Raw genomic sequence first — 19,203 nt, 5'->3', positions numbered from 1 at the left:
ACCCTGGGATACCCCCACCACTTCCCCAGCACAGCTATCATCCTGCAGCCTCTTCCCTTGCCTGAGGCCACTTCTCCCCCTTCCCCAAGCAAGTCCTAGCCCTCCAGCTGTTGAAAAACCATCCACATATGGCTGATCTGGGAGGTAGAAACCTGCCCGTGAGCCTCCCTAAAAGTGATGTGGTTCTGTCTGTGAAGCCTGGCGCTGGTGACTGCGAGTGCTGACCGAAGCAAGGTCGGCAAACAAACCTTGAAGCCCCGAGTGAAGTGCAGCTGCCAAGTGCACGCCTTATATATGCTGTTGTGAAACACGTCGGTGTGTTTTCCCGCCGATGTGGACGGACGATCCAGCGGTGGGGTGGGGGGTGGTGAATCCAGCAGGCTGGCCTTGTAATGGTACACTGATGTATTACAACGAGGTTCCTGATGTCCGATGGTGGGGTACGTGGCCTGCCATCAACGGGCTGAGCGGACGATGGCAAACTGGTTTCACAACATCGTGACACTGATCTTTGGCCTCACCATATTTTCCACTCACGCCACCGAACACACCGGACAGACACCAGCGGGCACGGAAAATCCCAGCTGCTGTGTTCCTCTATCCTGCTGTGTTTCAGATTAAGGTACACCACAATGTTGTCTGTCTTTTTTAGTCAACAAACTCTTTATTCTTCGAAGGGGTGCAGGCATCACTGTCAAGGCCAGCATTTGTTACCCATCCCTAATTGCCCTTGAACTGAGTCGTTGTCTAAGCCATTTCAGAGGACAGTTAAGTCAATCACGGTGTGAACCTGATTCACATGTACACCAGACCAGGTAACGATGGCAAATTTCCTAAAGAACATTAGTGAACCTGATGGCTATTTACGACAATCGATGATAATCAATCGATGACGCTGGAGAAGTAGAACAAAGAAATGGCGGCGGAACTGAATAGGTACTTTGCGTCAGTCTTCACGGTGGAAGACACAAGTAACATCTCCAAAGTTCAAGAGAGTCAGGGGGCAGAGGTGAGTATGGTGGCCATTACCAAGGAGAAGGTGCTAGGAAAACTGAAAGGTCTGAAGGTGGATAAATCACCTGGATCAGATGGATTACACCCCAGAGTTCTGAAGGAGATAGCTGAATAGACAGTGGAGGCGTTAGTGGTGATCTTTCAGGAATCACTGGAGTCAAGGAGGGTCCCAGAGGACTGGAAAATCACTAATGTAACCCCCCTGTTTAAGAAGGGAGTGAGGCAAAAGATGGGAAATTACAGGCCGATTAGCCTGACCTCGGTCGTTGGTAAGATTTTAGAGTCCATTATTAAGGATGAGATTTCAGAATACTTGGAAGTGCATGGTAAAATAGGGCAAAGTCAGCATGGTTTCATCAAGGGGAGGTCATGCCTGACAAATCTGTTAGAATTCTTTAAGGAGGTAATGAGTAGGTTAGACAAAGGAGAGCCAATGGATGTTATCTACTTGGACTTCCAGAAGGCCTTTGACAAGGTGCCGCACAGGAGGCCGCTCAGTAAGATAAGAGCCCATGGTATTAGAGGCAAGGTACTAGCATGGATAGAAGATTGGCTGTCTGGCAGGAGGCAGAGAGTGGGGATAAGGGGGTCCTTCTCAGGATGGCGGCCGGTGACTAGTGGAGTTCCGTAGGGGTCAGTGTTGGGACCACAACTTTTCACTTTATACATTAATGATCTAGATGATGGAACTGAGGGCATCCTGGCTAAGTTTGCAGATGATACAAAGATAGGTGGAGGGACAGGTAGTATTGAGGAGGTGGGGAGGCTGCAGAAGGATTTGGACAGGTTAGGAGAATGGGCAAAGAAGTGGCAGATGGAATACAACGTGGGTAAGTGTGAGGTTATGCACTTTGGTAGGAAGAATAGAGGCATAGACTATTTTCTAAATGGGGAGAGAATTCAGAAATCTGGAATGCAAAGGGACTTGGGAGTCTTAGTCCAGGATTCTCTTAAGGTTAACTTGCAGGTTGAGTCGGTAGTTAGGAAGGCAAATGCAATGTTAGCATTTATTTCTAAAGGACTAGAATATAAAAGCAGGGATGTGATGCTGAGGCTTTATAAGGCTGTGGTCAGACCACATTTAGAATATTGTGAGCAATTTTGGGCCCCGTATCTCAGGAAGGATGTGCTGGCCCTGGAGAGGGTCCAGAGGAGGTTCACAAGAATGACCCCAGGAATGAAAGGCTTAACATATGAGGAACGTTTGAGGACTCTGGGTCTATACTCGATGGAGTTTAGAAGGATGAGGGGGGATCTGATTGAAACTTACAGAATACTGAAAGGCCTGGATAGATTGGACGTGGGGAAGATGTTTCCATTAGTAGGAGAGACTAGGACCCGAGGGCACAGCCTCAGAGAAAGGGAAGACCTTTTAGAACAGAGATGAGGAGAAACTTCTTTAGCCAGAGAGTGGTGAATCTATGAAATTCATTGCCACAGAAGGCTGTGGAGGCCAGGTCATTGAGTGTATTTAAGACCGAGATAGATAGGTTCTTGATTGGTAAGGGGATCAAAGGTTATGGGGAGAAGGCGGGAGAATGGGGTTGAGAAACTTATCAGCCATGATTGAATGGCGGAGCAGACTCGATGGGCCGAATGGCCTAATTTCTGCTCCTATGCCTTATGGCCTTATAATTGCATGGTCATCATTATTGAGACTGGCTTTCAATTCCAGGTTTTTAAAAATTGGATTTAATTTCCACTAGCTGCCATGCTGGGAGTTGAGCCCATGTACCCCAGGGCATTTGCCTGGGCCTCTGGGTTACTAGCTCAAGTGACATTACCACAAAGCCGCCATCTCGCCAAATTGCACTTTTGCTTTGATGAGATGGGCTTGTCTGCAGAAGTTAGCTCTGATGGACAAATTACAGACTCAGGAGGGCAGGTTGTGAGGAGAATGAAGCATAAAGAGCAGCTTGTGTAAGATAAAGATGTTGGAATGCATTAAATAAAACAGCCAAGTAAATTATAGGGTTGAGTGACCGAAGACTTTGCTCCAGTTGGTTCAATATTATTGACCTATTGTCAAAGTCCAGTGAAGATAATCTCTGGACAAAATGTTTTAACACCATTGATAGTTTAAAGCAAAATTCGAGCACTGCTCCATTTTAGTCCTGACCGTTTCCTGTTCCTGGCCAGTTTCTGAATTCCCAGCCGCATGCTAATTTAAGTTAAAATGTGGACAAACCACGACACAAGTCAGACACAAGTTAAATTTTTTGAGTCCAAAATGGCTTTGTCAAAATTGCTAGCCAGGAGCAGTTATTAAAGAAACCACTCAAAATTCCATAGAATCTGAATTCTTTACTACTAAGTACTTATGATTTATTTTAATGGTGTAGAACTATAGGACCATAGAAAAGCTATGGTGCAGAAAGAGGCCCATTGTGTCTGCACCGGCCAAAAAAAAAAGAAATTAGCCGCTCATTTTAATTCCACTTTACTGGTCCGTAGCCTTGCAGGTTACAGCACTTTGGGTGCAGATCCAGGCACCTTCTAAGTGAGTTGAGTGCTTCAGCCTCAACCGCCAATTCAGGCCGTGAATTCCAGATGCCCGCCGCCCTCTGGGTGAAAATGGTTTCCTCATGCCCCCTCCAATCCTTCTACCTATCCAGGCCCCTCATAATTCTGTACATATCAATTAGGTCACCCCTCAGCCTCCTCTGTTCTAAGGAAAACAACCCCAGCCTATCCAATCTTTCCTCATAGCTGCAATTTTCAAGCCCTGGCAGCATTCTTGTAAACCTAAAAATAAAAGCAAAATACTGCAGATGCTGGAAATCTGAAACAAAGACAGAAAATGCTGGAAAAGCTCAGCAGGTCTGACAGCATCTGTGGAGAGAGAAACAGTTTCAGGTCTGTATGCTGAGGTCCAGCTCTGAAGAAGGGTGATATGTTCTGTTACCACATCTTTTATAATAGGCTCTAGAATTTTCCCCACAAATGACATTAGGCTAACTAGTCTGTAATTCTTTGTTTTTTCCTCTCCCTCCTTTTTAAATAGTGGGGTTACATTTGTCACCCTCCAATCTGTAGGAACTGCCGCAGAGTCTATAGGATTTTGGAAGATGACCACCAATGCATCCAATATTTCCAGGGTCACTTCCTTTAGTACTCTAGGATGTAGATTATCAGGCCCTGGGGATTTTTCAGCCTTTAACCCTATTAATTTCTCTAGAACCAATTTTTTTTACAAATACTGATTTTCTTCAATTCCTCCCTCTCACTAGACACTTGGTTCCCTAACATTTCTGGGAAAGTATTTGTGTCCTCTTTTGTGAAGACAGAACCAAAATATGTGTTCCATTCTTCTGCCATTTCTTTGTTCCCCATTATAATTTCCCCATTTCTGACTGTAAGGGACCTCTTTTTGCCTTTGTTAATCTTTTTCTCTTCACATATTTATAGCTATTTTTACAGTCAGTTTTTATGTTCCCTGCAAGTTTTACTCTCATACTCCATTTTCTCCTTCTTGATCAATCTTTTTGTCCACTTTTGCTGAATTCTAAACTGCTCCCAATCCTCAGGCTTACTGCTTTTTCTGGCAATTTTATATGTCTCCTCTTTGAATTTAATACTATCCATAATTTCTTTTGTAATCCATGGTTGAGACACTTTTCCTGTTTTATTTTTGGGCCAGACAGGAATGAATAATTGATGCAATTCATCCACACGTTCCTTAAATATTAGCCATTGCCTGTCCACCGTCAACCCTTTTACAGAATCACACAGAATCACACAGTACAGAAGAGGCCCTTCGGCCCATCGAATCTGCATCGACATGTGAGAAACACCTGACCTACCTAATCCCATTTACCAGCACTTGGCCCATAGCCTTGAATGTTATGAAGTGCCAAGTGCTCATCCAGGTACTTTTTAAAGGATGTGAGGCAACCCGCCTCCACCGCCCACCCAGGCAGTGCATTCCAGACCGTCACCACCCTCTGGGTAAAAAAGTTTTTCCTCACATCCCCCCTAAACCTCCTGCCCCTCACCTTGAACTTATATACCCTCGTGACTGACCCTTCAACTAAGGGGAACAGCTGCTCCCTATCCATCATGTCCATGCCCCTCATAATCGTGTACACCTCGATCAGGTCACCTCTCGGTCTTCTCTGCTCCAACGAAAACAACCCAAGTCTATCCAACCTCTCTTCATAACTTAAATGTTTCATCCCAGGCAACATTCTGGTGAATCTCCTCTGAACCCTCTCCAGTCCAATCACATCCTTCCTATAATGTGGCGACCAGAACTGCAAACAGTACTCCAGCTGTGGCCTCACCAAGGTTCTATACAACTCCAACATGATCTCCCTACTTTTGTAATCTATGCCTCGATTGATAAAGACAAGTGTCCCATATGCCTTTTTTACCACCCCACTAACATGCCCCTCCGCCTTCAGAGATCTAAGTAAGATTTTAGTAAGGTTCCCCAATCCATCATTACCAACTCATGCCTCAAATCCTCGTAGTTCCCTTTATTTAGATTCAGGACCCTAGTTTCAAATTCAACTTATCTTAATGGACAATTCTATCATTTTATCATTGCTTTTCCCCATGGGACCCCACACAATAAGATTGTGAATTAATCCTTTCTCATTGCACAATACCCAGTCTAGGATAGCCTGCTGTCTAGTTGGTTCTTCAATGTATTGGTCTAAAAAACAATCATGTACACACTCCAGGAAATCCTCCTCCACAGTATTATTGTTGGTTTGGTTTGTGCAGTCTATATGTAGATTAAAGTCACCCATGATTACAGTTAACATTACATTACATGGTTACACCTTATTGCTGCGCCTCTAATTTCATGTTTAATGCTTTCCCTTACATCTCCGTTACTGTTTAAGGGGGCTATAGACAGCCCCCACAAACACTTTCTGCCCCTTGGTGTTTCTTATCCTCACCAAACAGATTCCGCATCATGATTTTTCAAGCCAATATCCTTCCTCACTATTGCATTGATTTCTTCCTTTGCTAACAGTGCTACCCCACCTCCTTTCCTTATTTGTTTGTCCTTCCTAAATATTGAATACCCCTGGATGTTCAGTTCCCATCCTTGGTCACCCTGCAGCCATGTCTCCATAATTGCAACAATATCATAACTGTTATTTGCGCTGTTAATTCATCTATCTTATTGTGAATGCTCCGCGCATTAAGATACAATACCTTCAGACTTTTCTTTTGAACCTTGTTAGTCACCCTAGCTTTATTTTGCACTATGACCCCATTTGTTTCTCGCCTTGTTTCTCCTGCCTTCCACTTTTGCTTCTCTACTTTTCTGTCTTTCGTTTCTATCCTTGTTTCCCTCTCCTCTGTCTCCCTGCTCAGGTTCCCACCCCCATGCCATTCTAGTTTAAACCCTCCCCATCAGCACTAGCAAGCAACCCCCTCCCCCCCCCACCCCCCAAAGACATTGGTCTGGTCCTGCCCAGATGCAACCCATCCTGCTTGTACTGGTCCCACCTTCCCCAGAACCGGTCCCAATGAATCCCTCCCCTCTACACCATTTCTTCAGCAGTATATTCATCAGATATATCCTGTTATTTCTGCTCTCGCTAGCACGTGGCACTGGTAGTAATCCTGAGATTACTACCTCTGAGGTCCTACTTTTTACCTTAGGCCACCCTTTGATTTGCATTTACTTTAGGTCTGATTGCCAGCTTCTCAAACCAGGTGTTTTATTTATCTTACACTTAAAAATTTCAGCTCCCAAACTAGAAGTTATGCTCCTGAAGCACATGAATCATAAAATTAGGTCTTTGTAACAACAGTTATCTGTCTTAAATACATATCCAAAATATGACTACAGTCACTGTTGCTTAAACCAAAGGCACGGAAGAAGTAGACTCACTACTATGGTACAAAGACTGAAATGTCTGAAGAAAATGAGTATTATTGCAGCTTGGCTCAGTTGGTATCACTCCCCTCTCTGGGTTGGAAGGTTGTAAATTCAAAGCACACTGCAAGAGTTAAAGGCACAAACTGGGTTCTCCAGTGTACCAGTGAGGAAAAGCTACATGGTTGAAGAACCTTGAACCTGTTCTGCTCCGGATCCGGTGGATAACAAGGACCCCTTCGTACTATTGGAATAGAAGCAAGGAGTTTTCCCAGACAGCGTTCTACCCTTAAACAAAACCACATGTTGGCTAACTGATCTTTTTCCTCACACCTGTTTGTGGAATCTTGCTGTGCAAAAACTGGGCTGGCTAGTTTAACTATGTAAGCCCATAAGTCAGCGCATGTCAAAATACTTCATTGTGTGTGGGGCACTTGGAGATATTTCCGTGATAACAAAAGTGTGCAGGAGGTTCGAACTTTATGATTAAAAATGAAAAGGTGGACCAGTTGATCTTTAAACCAGTTCCTTCACTGACAGCTTGACCAACCTTATCGCGTAGTAGTTGTGTTACTGGACTGCTAATTCAGGGTCGTGACTAATGGTCCACAGGGCTGGATTTTGCATGGGATTCAGGGCCTGGACATTGAGAACAAATGGGGGTTCCATGTTAGCCGGGAGCGAGAACAGCTTAGTAATCTTCCTGGAGGAGGCCGCCTAATTGGTCACCTCTGAACTCTAATAATGATGGTGGGCGGACACCCAATCAGGAGGGCCGGCAGCTCTGGAGCCTTGGCAGCCCCATCGGGAGAGTTGAGCACTGCTGAGGCAGCTCAGCGGTCGCAGTGGCGCCTCAACTTAGGGTCGCCCTCACTGGCCCAAACAACACAAAATTAAAACCTGGGATCCAAGCGGGTGAGAGGGGAGATCCTCTGGATCTGCTGGATTCATCTCGGCCGCAACGGTGACTTTTATAAATGCGGCCCTCTCGTTGTGTGGTTTGGAGCCTCCCGCTCTGATGGCTCTCTGGCCTGCTTCCCAGAGGCAGCCTCTGCCCTCCAATGGGTCCTTATCTGTGCAAAATGGCTGCCGCCTCCATGAGGCAGGCAGCCGATTCACCTCCCAGCCCCCGCCCCTGGAAAGCTCCCGCTGCTGAATGCATCAGGGGGCCATCCCGTTGTGGCTCCCGCCTTAGTTTCCCGGCCCCCCCACTGCCTCCAAGTCCGCCTCCGCGGGGGGCCTACAAAACTCAGCGCTTGTGTTCAAATCCCACCAGGGCAGTTGGAGAACTTAAATTCAGTTAATTAAATAAACCCGAAATTTAAAAAAAAACTAACAACAGTAATGGTGACCCGAAAGTCAGGATTGCTGTTTTAAAAAAAAAACATCCAGTGCATTGACGTCCTTCAAGGGACGAAACCTGGTATGCTTACTAGGTCTGATCCATATGTGACTCCAGACCTAGGGCAATGTGGTTGGTTCTTAACTGCCCTCTGAAATGGTCTGGCCAGATAATTCCATCCAAACAGCTACAGCAGGTTTATTAATATCAAACTGGTTGGAGCACCCAGCATTGACTTAGCCATCAGATTCAAACATGCCAAAGGCACACCCAGTCAACAACGCAAATCCATCTTGTTAGCTTTGGACCAAACCTGGGGGAGCTATCACCAAGAGGAATCCAGCAACAGCCTGAAAATAAAAAAAAATTAACCAATTCCCAGACTGCTTCATCACCATCCCTGGGTATGTCCTGTCCCATCAGCAGGACAGAGATGACAATAGACTGGTATATGGTCGGGAGGGAGTGGCCTGGGAGTATACAGCATAGACTCTAGATCCTGTGAAGTCCAATAGCATCAGGTCATACATGGGCAAGGAAACCTCCCACTGCCACTGCCTCAGCTGATGAATCAATATTTCTCCATGTTGAACACCATTTTGGAGAAGCATCAAGGGTGCAAGGGCACAGAACGTACTCTTGTTAGGGGATTTCAATGTCAATCACTAGAGTGACTCAGTAGCTCACTCACCGAGCTGGCCCAAGTCCTAAAGGACAAAGCTGCTAGGCTGGGCCTGTGGCAAGTGGTGAGCGAATTAACAAGGGGGAAAAATCTAATTGACCATTCTCAACAATGGATTCAACTTGGCCACAAGTGTGATTTTTATAAATGCAGTCCTCTCCTCGTGGTATGGAGCCTCCACATTCCTTGTGGAGACAAAGTTCTGCTTTCACACTGAATATGCCCTTCATCATGTTGTGTGGCACTATCACCATGCAAAAAGTGATAAATTTAAAGCAGATCCAGCAGTTCACAACTGGGCATCCATGAAGCACTGGGAGCCTTCAGCTGAAGAATTGTATTAAACTACAATCAATAATCTCATGGCCTCACATATGGCGGAAGACGGTGGCATAGTGCTAATGTCACATGACTAGTTATCCAGAGGCCCAGGCTAATGCTCTGAGGACATGTCAGCTGGTGGAATTTGAATTCAGTTAATAAATCTGGAATATAAAGCTAGGCTCAGTAATGGTGACCATGATGATTATCATCGATCTGGTTCACTAAAGGCCTTTAGGGAAGGAAATCTGCCATCCTTACCTCTTCTGGCCTACATGTGACTCCAGAGCCATGTGGTTGACTCTTACCTGCCCTCTGGAATGGCTTAGTGTTGGATCCAGTGCCCTCGGGTTTGCTGGAGCTGAAGTATCCGAGTTGCGTGCTTTGTTCGGGTGACCGAGTCGGTATAGAGACAGAACATCCGGAGATGGTTGTTAAAATAAACACATGCTGTTTATTTACAAACTAACTCTACAACTATACGTATGTGCTCACAACATAAAGCTCTGTCTTCACTCATCAGTGACTCTCCCATATAGATGTAGCCTGCTATTGGACAATAAGATCATGTGACCTTACATTACAATACTTGTCTTAAAGGTATATTACATCTCAGGTTACTACACTTAACAAGTTACCCAGTTCAGTGCCCAGCAATACCTACACCCCATGAAAGAATGCATTTTTAAAAAAGGTCCCCCACTCTGCCATTACCATCCAGCCAGGGCACCAAACCTGGGTAAAAGAGAAGTGTAAAAGGACGCGCCAGGACCACACATACCTGAAAATGAAGTGCCAGCTTGATGAAGCTATTAGACAGCACTGTGGGTATGCTAAACAGCATGTTATAGACTGAGCCAAGTGATTCTACAGACAACAGATCAAATCAAAACTCTGCGTATCCTTATTGTAGGTATCCTTGTTGCAGATATCCTCATTTCAGATATCCTCTTTGTAGATATCCTTGTTGTAGATAACCTTGTTGTAGACATCTTTATTGTAGATATCCTTGTTGTGGATATCCTTCTTGTAGATATCTTTCTTGTAGGTATCCTTCTTGTTGATATCCTTCTTGTAGCTATCTTTCTTGTAGGTATCTTTGTTGTAGATATCCTTGTTGTCTATATCCTTGTTGTAGATATCCTTGTTGTCTATATCCTTGTTGTAGATATCCTTGTTGTAGATATCCTTGCTGTGGATTCCTTGTTGTAGATATCCTTGTTGTCGTTATCCTTGTTGTAGATATGTTTATTGTAGATATCCTTGTTGTAGATATCTTTATAGTAGATATCCTTGTTGTCGTTATCCTTGTTGTAGATATCTTTATTTAGATATCCTTGTTGTAGATATCTTTATAGTAGATATCCTTGTTGTGGATATCCTTGTAGTAGATATCCTTGTTGTAGATATCCTTGTTGTGGATTCCTTGTTGTAGATAACCTTGTTGTAGATATCCTTGTTGTGGATATCCTTTTTGTGGATATCCTTGTTGTAGATAACCTTGTTGTGGATATCCTTGTTGTAGATAACCTTGTTGTAGATATCCTTGTTGTGGATATCCTTGTTGTGGATATCCTTGTTGTAGATATCCTTGTTGTAGATATCCTTGTTGTAGATATCCTTGTTGTAGATATCCTTGTTGTGGATATCCTTGTTGTAGATAACCTTATTGTAGATATCCTTGTTGTGGATATCCTTGTTGTAGATATCCTTGTTGTGGATATCCTTGTTGTAGATATCCTTGTTGTAGATATCCTTGTTATGGATTCCTTGTTGTAGATATCCTTGTTGTAGATAACCTTGTTGTAGATATCCTTGTTGTAGATATCCTTGTTGTGGATTACTTGTTGTAGATATCCTTGTTGTAGATATCTTTATTGTATATATCCTTGTTGTAGATATCCTTGTTGTGGATTCCTTGTTGTAGATAACCTTGTTGTAGATATCCTTGTTGTGGATATCCTTTTTGTGGATATCCTTGTTGTAGATAACCTTGTTGTGGATATCCTTGTTGTAGATAACCTTGTAGATATCCTTGTTGTGGATATCCTTGTTGTGGATATCCTTGTTGTAGATATCCTTGTTGTAGATATCCTTGTTGTGGATATCCTTGTTGTAGATAACCTTATTGTAGATATCCTTGTTGTGGATATCCTTGTTGTGGATATCCTTGTTGTAGATATCCTTGTTGTAGATATCCTTGTTGTGGATTCCTTGTTGTAGATATCCTTGTTGTAGATAACCTTGTTGTAGATATCCTTGTTGTAGATATCCTTGTTGTGGATTACTTGTTGTAGATATCCTTGTTGTAGATATCTTTATTGTATATATCCTTGTTGTAGATATCTTTGTTGTGGATATCCTTGTTGTGGATATCCTTGTTGTAGATAACCTTGTTGTAGATATCCTTGTTGTAGATATCCTTGTTGTAGATATCCTTGATGTAGATATCCTTGTTGTGGATTACTTTTTGTAGATATCCTTGTTGTAGATATCCTTGTTGTAGATATCCTTGATGTAGATATCCTTGTTGTGGATTACTTTTTGTAGATATCCTTGTTGTAGATATCTTTATTGTATATATCCTTGTTGTAGATATCTTTGTTGTGGATATCCTTGTTGTGGATATCCTTGTTGTAGATAACCTTGTTGTAGATATCCTTGTTGTAGATATCCTTGTTGTAGATATCCTTGATGTAGATATCCTTGTTGTGGATTACTTTTTGTAGATATCCTTGTTGTAGATATCCTTGTTGTAGATATCCTTGATGTAGATATCCTTGTTGTGGATTACTTTTTGTAGATATCCTTGTTGTAGATATCTTTATTGTATATATCCTTGTTGTAGATATCTTTGTTGTAGATATCCTTGTTGTGGATTACTTGTAGATATCCTTGTTGTAGATATCCTTGTTGTGGATTACTTGTTATAGATATCCTTGTTGTAGATATCTTTATTGTATATATCCTTGTTGTAGATATCTTTGTAGCAGATATCCTTGTTGTCGATATCCTTGTTGTGGATATCCTTGTTGTCGATATCCTTGTTGTAGATATCCTTGTTGTCGATGTCCTTGTTGTGGATATCCTTGTTGTAGATATCCTTGCTTTTGATTACTACGCTTTGTCCTGCTGCTCTGATTTAAGTCTTCACCATATAGACTGCAGCATTTCAAGAAGATGGCTCACCAACACCTTCTGAGTCTAATTAGGGATGAACAAATAATACTGACCTTCCCAGTGACGCACATGTGCTGTGAGTGAATTTTTAAAAATGCACAAGTTAGATGTTATGCTTCAAAACAAATAAAATCTGCTCACCAAGTCGAGGTGGTGGTCTATGTGACTGAAAAGTAGCAGTACCAAGTGATCTAGGTGTGCTGATCTCCTACATTACATCAGCAATGATATGAGGCGCTTTATAAGTAAACTTGCCTTAACTGAGTGCACAAAATGGGCAACAACATTTTGTATAAAAGTGAGTACTTTGACAAAACCTCTCACAAATATCTGGAAAAAGTACCCTACCAGGGACATGACCCAAATCGTTACTGCGTAATACAAGATGCTCTCAAGTCTTCTTGTACCTTTGGAAATTTCCAGTGCCCATTCCAAATCCTCTAACGAAGAGAAAATAGGCCACATCTGGCACATATTTCGGGGCCTGTGGATGCTTTTCATGCATATATCTTAGCATCAACAGTAGAGAATCCAATAACCTCACCCATTAGCAAAATAGGCAGAAGTAGTTAAGAATGGAACAGGCTGATCGAGCGAATCATAGAGCTGAAAGAAAGTGGTGCTGACCTTTTCACGCTGAATCTCCCTGTCGTTTCTGTTCCTAGTTGCAGTACCTCATGAGACAGAGGCTTCTGCTAAACAGAAATAACATCACGTGTATGCATACAGGGACCACGCTTCTCTCCACATGTCTCATTATTTCCGGAAGTGAGTATTATGCTGGTGGGCGGGTCAGTTTTGGGTGAGTCATATCTTCAGCCGTGGTTGACTACAGAAAAGGACCAAGGCTCTGAAGCAGATCTGCCCACTCCCCCGCCAGCTCCATTTCCCCCACCCCCACCCACCGCTCCCTTAAATGAGAACTGTCAACTGTGTATTGGGGCCTATCTTGAATGCACCAGGGAACGCCACAATTTAAAAAGGAGCATTATTATTTAAAGAAAATCTGAGCATCAGCCAACATTGTGGTTTGAACTTACTGAATATGTGGCACTGATCCCAGTCACTGTAGGAGTGGGAAGCTGTGTCTCAACTTGTAGAAAGGATTTGATTTGTTTTAAAGTGTAACATCTAGTTTATGCAATTTTTAATTAATTTACAGCATGTGGGCATTGCAGCTAAGGCCAGCATTTGTTGGCCTTAGCTAATCCCCAATTCCCCTTGAGAGGTTAGTGCTGCCGTCCTGAACTGCTGCAGTCTGTGTGCTGTAGGTGCACCAAGAGTATTGTTAGGGAGGGAGTTCCAAGTTTGAGATGCAGCGACAATGAAGGAATGGTGATATATGGTACATATGATTCCGTTAAATTTCCGGTTAATGGCAGAGCATTAGCATTCAGCGATATTAATGCCATTGATGTCGAGTGGAAATGGTGAGGTTCTTTCTTGTTGGAGATGGCCATGGCTTAGCACTTACTACTTGCCACCCATTAACCCAAGCCTGAATGTTGTCCAGGTCTTGCTGCTTGTGGGCATGGGCTGCTTCAGGAGTCACGAATGGTGCTGAACATTGTGTAATCATCAGTGAGCATCCCCATATCTGACCTTATGATAGAAGGAAGGTCACTGATGAAGCAGCTGAAGATGGTTGGGCTTAGGACACTACCCTGAGGAAGTCTCCTCTGGCGCTGAGATGATTGGCCTCCCACAACCACAACCATCTTCCTTTGTGCTAGGTATAATCCGTTGGAGAGTCTGCGCACACTCGGAGGCCGAGCTCCAAGCCATCGTCAACACTTCCACCGAGGCATAAGAGAACATGGGCCTTACACTAAGCATTCATTAGACAGAGGTCCTCTATCGCCCTGCCCCCGCACAGCACCCCCAGTTATCAAAACCCACGGGGACAACGTGGACTACTTTCCATACCTTGGAAGCCTACTCTCGACAAGGGCAGACATCGACAAGAAGGCTTTCAGAGTGTCGGTGCAACCTTCGGCCGCTTGAGGAAGAGAGTGTCTGAAGACCAGGACCTCAAACCCAGCAACAAGCTCACGGTCTGTAGAGCATTAGTGATATCCGCCCTCTTATATGGCTCAGAGACGTGACCTATGCACAGCAGGCACCTCAAAACTCTTGAGAATACCACAGGTGCTGCCTCCGCAAGATCCTACAAATCCATTGGCAGGATAGGCTCACCAACATAAGTGTCCTCGCTCAGGCCAACATCCCCAGCATTGAAGCATTGACCACACTCGATCAGCTCCACTGGGTGGGCCACATTGTCTGTTTGCCTGACACGAGACTCCCAAAACAAACGCTGTACTCAGAGCTTCGACACGGCGAGCGAGCCCCAGGAGGGCACAGGAAATGCTCCAAGGACACCCTCAAAGCCTCCTTGAAAAAATGCAACACCCCCACTAACAACTGGGAATCCCTGGCTCAAGACCACCCGAAGCAGAGGGAAAGCATCCAGGAAGGTGATGAACATCTAGAGTGTCATTGCCAAGGGCTAACTGAAGCCAAACGACGACAGCGGAAGGAGGGCGTGGCAACCCGGGCAACCCCCCTACCTTCCCCTCCTAACACCATCTGCCCCACCTGTGACAGAGACTGTAGGTCACGCATTGGACTCTTCAGTGATCTGAGAACTCATTTTTTTGTGTGGAAGCAAGTTATCCTAGACCCTAAGGGATAGCCTAAGAAGAATCCATTCAGTAGGGAGTTTTCCCCCTGATTTCCATTGATTCCAGTTTTACGAGGGCTCCTTACTGTCACACTCGGTCAAATGCTGTCTTGGTGTCAAGGGCAGTCACTCTTACCTCACCTTGGGAGTTCAGTCCTTTGTCCATGTTTGGACCAAGGCTGTAATGAGGTCAAGAGCAGGCAGGTGGGAACATCACCACCTGGATGTTCCCCTCCAAACCACTCACCATCCTGACTTGGAAATATATCGCCGTTCCTTCATTGTCACTGGATCAAAATCCTGGAACTCCCTCCCTAACATCACTGTTGGATGTACCTACATCACAGGGACTGCAGGGGATCAAGGCGGCGGCTCAGCACCACCTTCTCAAGGGCAATTAGGGATGGGCAGTAAATGCTGGCCTAACCAGAGACACCCAATCCCTTGAATGAATTTTTTAAAATTACCTTGCAAAATGTTATTCTTCTTTTGATATGGTTATTGAATGCCTGTTTGCATTAAGGGTGTGAAGTGGATTAAAGCTATTGTCATTGATACTGCAAATAACAATGCGCGCCTACTGACAATTAAGAGGCCTATTAAGGCTCTTAAGGAATTAATTAAGTTGCATTATTCGCTGCCCACTCAACCGTTTGGTTGGCAGGTGGGCGAATAGGTCTGGCGGCCTTTACATTTTTAACAAAACCTCATCCACGGGCAGGATGAGGTTTCCAACGGTTAGTGAAAAAAACAGTAAAAAAAGGTTAACATCCTTTTTTACATGTCCCTCTTCATGTGACTAGAGTCACATGTGGGGACATGTTTATATCATTTGTAAAAGGTTTATTTTTGTATTTAAAAATATTCAGCTCCCTGAGTCAGCTCCCCAGCGCATGCGCACACTTCAGCGCTCGCGCTCCTGCCGCCCTCACCCCAGCAGCGCTGAGGCTCTTGGCGCATATTTCACGCTGGCTGGCCGTTAGTTGGCCAGCCAAAATTGCAGCCCAATCGTGGGCGGCGATCGGTCTCGTTGCCATTCCTGGGTCGTCCAGCCGCGCCCGTCTGACGAGGGGCAAATCCTGCCCATGTTTATCTAGCACCGTTTGCAGCCTTAGGACATCCCAAAGCACTTTACAGCTAATGATGTCCCTTGAAGTGTAGTCTACATTGTTACAAGCATGACAGCCAGTTTGCACACAACAAGCTCCCGCAGTGCAATAATGAGCAGAGAATCCTTTTTTTTTCAGATTTTGCTGGCTTTGCTTTAAATATTGGCCAGGACACTGGGCAAAACCTCCCTGCTCTTCTGTGATATTATACCAAGGGAACTTTATACAGCGTTGAGACCCTAACGAGGCACCATAAGCAAGATGTAACAGAGGCAGCCTCAAAACAAGATCAAAATGGCTCCCAGGTCTCCACACAATGAATTGTTTTGGGAGTATAGAGGTTCCAGATAATTAACAAACATGACGCAAAATGTTGCATCAGTGCCAATCCTGTTTCTCCATTTGTAGTTCCGTGGAATCATGAAACATCAGATAAACAGGCAGATGATTTGAGAATAAGTTGCAGTTTCTAGAGACAAAATGCTTTCAACTGAATAATTCAAACCCAGGAAACTGGACTGTTTATTCAATAAACACAGTGTGTATCCAATCCCAAATGATTGCTACTGATGGACGATGTGCTAAGGCATGTTTTTTCTGCAGGTGAGGAGGTGCTACTCTCTACACCTCTTTGTGAATCACTAATCCCTGATGGCAGAACTGCGTGCTTAGAGTGGAGAAACACCCATTGCCTGAGATCTCCATTACATGCTACATCTTGATGAGTACAAAAGATAAATCGCCCAATAACTAAGAGAAATAGGAGATCTTCTAACCCTTGACCTCAGCTTCTCAAATCCCTCATTTAATTCGGAGTCATAGCGAGTTGATCTTCTGACATTTCTTGCATCTAAAAGTAAAGGCCGGAACTCACCTGCTATGACCCCTTCAAGAGTACAGGCTTGACTGCCAGTGTAGGCGGCCAGTGTAATTCTTATTGGGGGTCGGTGGGAATGTGGAATTCAAAACACAAACAGGTCAGCCATAATCTGTTGAAAAGCGGAGCAGGCTCAAGGGGCTGAATAGCCTACTTCTGCTCCTAGTCTGTATGTCCATAGCTGTAGAACAGAGACTGTTGCACATCGTGGCTGAGATTTATGCACCCTCTTTACCTTAAGCAGTCCCTCAGGGTTGAGGATGAGTGGCTTCCACTCCTGTCTGGTTTCTGAGGTGTCTGCTAAGACCAAAGCATGATCTGCAGACTCTGCCACAGATGGTGCTTGAAGGGTTGGATAGATTTGGAGATTTATGCACTCCGTCTGACGCCTCAACTTTAGTCTCTGCACGCTCCCAGTGAAACCTGTCGATGTGTCCTGAATGAGCCTTCTCCACTTTGCTGGTTCACAAGCCAGGGTTTCCCATGAATCGACGGGTCTGTGTGATGTCTTCAGGGAAGCTTTGAGGACATCCCTATAGCAATTCTGCTGCCCTTCCGGGAGTCTCCTGTGAGTTACATATATCCAAGAGCAGAATGGAAGAAAGACAGAAGCTAATACGCGAGCATGATGAATTCACTGGAATGTTCCAGTACAGGGAAAACAAAAGGAATTGCTTTCAGTTAGTGCCAGGATGTAATCGCAAGCTGCTTGTGAACATCAGAGGGTAAAAAAGTGTTGAGTAAATGAAAGCCTCAATCAAGGTACCTGAGGCTGTAAACAGAAGCTTGCATTTTAATTAACGCCAGCACTGTGAATACATGTTGACTCAAGGCATGATGTTCCCCCCGTTCCCCCCGCCAGCAACTACATCTTCAATAATAAAAACAGAATTCTGTCAGATCCGATATGCGTTAAGAAGCTGAGGAGGTAAAATTCGATGGGGTTCAAAAAGGATGAAGTGGATTTTCCTCTCAATATTCACCGTGTTTTATTTTCCTTTGCATTGGCATTTGATCATTCTGGGTATTTAATGCTTGGCCAATCTGCTACCAGTCAGTCTGCGACCCTGTCTAAGTTGATTTTTACCTCCTGAGAGATTACTACTCCCCTCTTTTAGTGCCTCCATGTCATGGACCTTTCCTGGTCTGGGAGGCTCTAACATAAGAACATAAGAACATGAGGACTAGGAGCAGGAGTAGGCAATTCAGCCCCTCAAACCTGCCCCACCATTCAATACGATCATGGCTGATCTCATTTCGGCCTCAACTCCAATTTCCCGCCCTCTCCCCATAACCTTTCAACCCGCTACTAATTAAAAATCTGTCTATCTTCTCCGTAAATTTATTCAGTGTCCCGGCATCCACTGCACTCTGAGGTAGTGATTTCCACAGATTCACGACCCTTTGAGAAAAGTAATTCCTCCTCATCTCTGATTTAAATCTACCACCCCTTAGCCTAAAACTACTATGGGCTCTCATTCTAGAATGCCCCACAAGGGGAAACATCTGATCCACGTCTACTTTGTCTATCCCCTTTAGCATCTTACATACCTCAATTAGATCTCCTCTCATCCTTCTAAACTCTAGCGAGTATAGGCCTAAACTGTTCAATCTCTCCTCATAAGACAAGCCCCACATCTCTGGAATCAAACTAGTGAACCTCCTCTGAACCACCTTCAATGCAACTACATCCTTCCTCAAGTAAGGGGACCAAAACTGTGCACAGTACTCCAGGTGCGGTCACACCAATGCCTTGTACAGTTGCAACAACACTTCCCTATTTTTATGCTCTATTCCTTTAGCAATAAATGCCAAAATTCCATTTGCCTTCCTTATTACCTGCTGTACCTGCATACTAGCTTTCAGCGATTCATGCATGAGGACACCCAGATCCCTCTGCACTGAAGCATTCTGAAGTTTCTCTCCATTTAAATAAGTCGCCTTTTTATTCTTCCGACCAAAATGGATAACCTCATACTCATCCACGCTAATTGTCCGCTCCCCCCCTCCATCTGCCAAATTTTGGCCCATTATCCTAACCTGTCCATATCCATTTGTAAATTTCTTATTTCTTCATTACAACTTACTTTCCCACCTATCTTAGTGTCATCTGCAAATTTAGCTATAGTACCTTCTATCCCTGAATTTAAGTCATT

The 19,203-nt window shown here is 44.2% G+C and overlaps 1 long non-coding RNA gene across 1 annotated transcript in view; it reads left to right on the top strand.

The window, feature by feature from the left end:
• LOC144694008 (uncharacterized) overlaps positions 1-18,298 on the top strand; it is an 85,174-nt gene extending 66,876 nt beyond the window's left edge. Inside the window, exon 3 of the long non-coding RNA XR_013579632.1 lies at positions 16,774-18,298. This is a non-coding gene — a long non-coding RNA (uncharacterized LOC144694008). The remainder of the gene's footprint in view (positions 1-16,773) is intronic.
• Positions 18,299-19,203: the final 905 nt, after the last annotated feature.

The sequence above is a fragment of the Cetorhinus maximus genome, chromosome 19 (genome assembly GCF_964194155.1).
Source record: "Cetorhinus maximus chromosome 19, sCetMax3.hap1.1, whole genome shotgun sequence".
Classification (NCBI taxonomy): domain Eukaryota; kingdom Metazoa; phylum Chordata; class Chondrichthyes; order Lamniformes; family Cetorhinidae; genus Cetorhinus; species Cetorhinus maximus.
This window is presented reverse-complemented; position numbering and strand designations above follow the sequence as displayed.